We start from the raw sequence: 3,434 nt of genomic DNA, 5'->3' as shown, positions 1-3,434 counted from the left end.
CCATTGTGCTGGAAGAGCATTTCCAGGGAAGAACTAAGGGGTTACAAGCTCTGTGGTGTGGAGTGCTCTCTGTTTGGATTCTCCTCTCTTTCTAAATTGCTTCCTTTTCCCTTAGGCTGGTATGGGGAGGATGAGTTTGCGATTACTTCTTGGGAGGTCCCTTTGTCCTTTTAGGTTTAACAAAACCAGAGAAAGGTTGCCTGGGGTGGCCGCTTTACAGCAGCTTTTCTATAAACCTTAGGGAGAAAAGTTCTTTAACTCAGGTCAATATTCCTCACTTCCTAACAGGGAAGGAGGCTCTCAGGAACAAAATTAGGAAGAAGGCCACTACGACTAATTCCAGTCTAGACCTTGAATAAAAAGATGGTGAAATTCCCAGCGTATTTTGGTATTACAGCCCTGGTAATAAATGCAAATAAATAAACAAACAAACTGAAACTTCCATTTACACTGCAGTTGTATTCCTAGAAAATCTAGTATATTTAAAAACATGCCCCCAATACTTTTGTCTTTACTTATAAACAACAGTGGGATTCTAGGTTCCGATAACTATAAATAGGCATTTCAATTCTATGAATGTGAAGTAGCTATTTCAAAGTTATGAGAAATTCATCTTTGTGCCAAATGGTTCTTGTATTGCAGTATGGCTATCACCCTTGGCTGTCAGCTGCCAAATGCTGGTAGTGTCCCTCAATCACTGTGAAAATCACTGTCCGTGTCCCCTGGTGGTACAAAATTTAAGAACCTACGCTATAGAGCAAAGAAACAGTAATAGTAGCAACAAAACAGGTTTCCAGGGTACATCACCTTAATTCTTCTAGCAATGAGTTCAGCTCCATGTATCTTTTACAGAAAACTTCAGAGCACAAGAACGTAAATTCCTGTACATCCAAGCGCCTCCAGATGGCTTTTGGCGCGATGGTGGCAGACAGCGACCCCGCACTCCCTCAGACTATTATGGAAATATCCGAAGCCGCAGAAGCCAATAAGGAGATGCACAGGAGCCGAAAAGCCCTGAGCGAACCCCACCTTCAGAGGAAACACTGGGCCCAGGCCGAACGCCTCGAAACCGAAGGAAGAAATGAGCAGATGAAAACAGAAAACTTGAAGCTGCTGGCACCTCTGTGAGCGCGGCGCTGTGCTCTGCAGACAAGCACAACGCGGCCCCTGCTTACTGCAAGAGGGCCCGTGAGCTGGATCCTGACATCAGACGTGCAAGAAAGTCGAAGACAGCGAAGGAGGCTGAGACAGGTGCCGAACCCCCGGGAGGTGTCGGCAGCTTGGATTTCGCGGCGTGCTACGCAACCCGAGCTCAATGAGCAAGGCGTCAAACCTCATGAGCAATCTCCAAGTTCAACAGTTGGTGTCCGAGATGGCTTCCGGTGGCCCTAACCCCTTGCGGACTCGCAGAAGGACCTGGCCAGTCTCATCCAGACCAGCCAGCAGTTACTTCCCTCACTGGATGAAGCAGCAGGATCCGGAGCTGAAAGAATAGTGCCAAAGACAGATACACAGTGGTGCCCTATGCCTGTCACGACTGGCAGGAATGACTGCCACCTTTTCCAGCTCCGTCGCGCCCTACCCCGGCTGGAGGTCTTCTTGCCTCTTGTGGTTTTCTCCCATTGGACTCCCAAAGAGAGAAAAAGGAAAATAAATTGGACCTGGATGTCAAGAAAGAAAGAAAGGAAAAGAAAGGAAGGAAGAGAAAGAAAGAAAGGAAAAGAAAGGAAGAGAAAGAAAGAAAGAAAGAAAGAAAAAATTTTTTAAATGTATAAATCATTTGACTATCCTTAACATGGGCCTAACTGCACGTTCGATTCATTTCAGGCATTTTTCTTAGTTCTCAATCTTCTTTGCCTACCTCATTATCAGCTTGGTTTACAGCCGATGTTCTTCATTCATTCCTTTAACATCTACCAAGCACAAGTCAGCACCTAGCACAGTTGATTAGCATTTTCTTAATCTGGTGTAGCCTTTAAATCAGAACAGGATTATCTAATTATGTTATCTATGAGAGTGAAATTGAAACCTTTGTTCCTTTAATAAGTATGTACTAATTTTGTAAATTTATCAATATTGTGTTACGATATACAATATTTCTAATTCTTTGCAAGTTATAAATTTCATGCATCTAAAGTTCTTATACATACAGAGAAAAACCATTCACCTACTATTGGTATCTGGTCTTATTCCTTTACATTTTAAGTAGGTTTCTCTTTGAAGATCTGGTTTAAATTTCAGTTCAACGGGAGACACCTGAATGAGTAGCATAAGAAACTGATTATGACGCTTTCCTTTATAGAATATTGTATTTTCTGGGAAATAAGCCAGAATCTGATCTAACTCATCTCTAGCACTTTTAACTTTAAATACTTTACCACATACTACCTTGCAAAGTCTTCTGCAAACAGTAATAAAATGTCTTTCCAAAATAAATTTATTTCCATGTATTTACTAACAATCTTAAACAACTTGTTAGACGAGTTTTAGCTCCTTTTCCCCCTAAAGTCGTAAATTGGAACCAATGACTATTTTGAAGTTGCCATTCTTATAATGTTTAATATTTTTCCTCTTTTCTTTTTCCTCCATGTTAAAATGTGCTGTTAAATCAAAAGAGTCCCATTGCAAGAGTGGTTTCTAAATGAAGAGTTGGAGTAACTTTTTCCTTTTTATAATTTAGGATTGGGCTCCCAGGTTGGTGCACAGTCTAACAATAGGGCAGAATTTATTTTTTGCCTTCTAAAGCAGAAGTCACTTCAATAGTTTTAAAAGCACTGCAAATGACTGCCTTTGACAACCTGGAGGCCAAGGAAGGTCTCTCAGCTCTGAAAATGGAAACAGCTGGACTCGTTATGTGGTAGTGATTCAGCCTGAGCCACAGGCCCACACCCAGGTGGAAAAGGCAAACCCTGGGAGCTTTAGGGATCCCTAGAGCCTGGAACGTCCTATAGGACTTGTCCTTGTATCTGGATTGACGGGAGTTTCAGAGACTATTTCTTGTTCTTTTTCATTTTTCTTATGGTTCCCCCTATCTTTTCATCATTACATATAGGATTCTTTATTTACATTTCTGATAAGTACTGGTGAGTATGAGTCATTGCAGAATTAAGGTATGCCTAGTATATATACACCTGACATGAGGCAACTCCAGAGAAAACACTAACACCCCCATAGCTTCCTTTAGTTTGAAGTCTGGAGGAGTCCAGATATTTCTGGAATTCCCAGAGGCAATAGCGCTTCATGTCTAACACAATAGCAAACAGATTTAATGAGATACAGCATACAGGATACAGAGTAGTACTTAACCTGCCCACCTAACCCATTTTAATAAAAGCATTGGATAACAGTGACCAGTATTTATTCCGGGCAGGAACTCTGCAAAAACACTGATCTCCGTTAATATATTCCAACTACTCTGTGAAGTGGATATTGTT

The 3,434-nt window shown here is 41.5% G+C and overlaps 1 pseudogene; it reads left to right on the top strand.

Annotated features, from left to right (window-relative positions):
- Positions 1 to 837: 837 nt before the first annotated feature.
- On the top strand, positions 838 to 1,495 carry LOC113602974 (small glutamine-rich tetratricopeptide repeat-containing protein alpha-like; annotated as a pseudogene).
- The last annotated feature ends 1,939 nt before the right edge of the window (positions 1,496 to 3,434 follow it).

Source organism: Acinonyx jubatus, chromosome A2 (genome assembly GCF_027475565.1).
Source record: "Acinonyx jubatus isolate Ajub_Pintada_27869175 chromosome A2, VMU_Ajub_asm_v1.0, whole genome shotgun sequence".
NCBI classification, from domain to species: domain Eukaryota; kingdom Metazoa; phylum Chordata; class Mammalia; order Carnivora; family Felidae; genus Acinonyx; species Acinonyx jubatus.
Note: the sequence above shows the minus strand (reverse complement) of the source record. Positions and strands in the feature narration are given on the sequence as shown.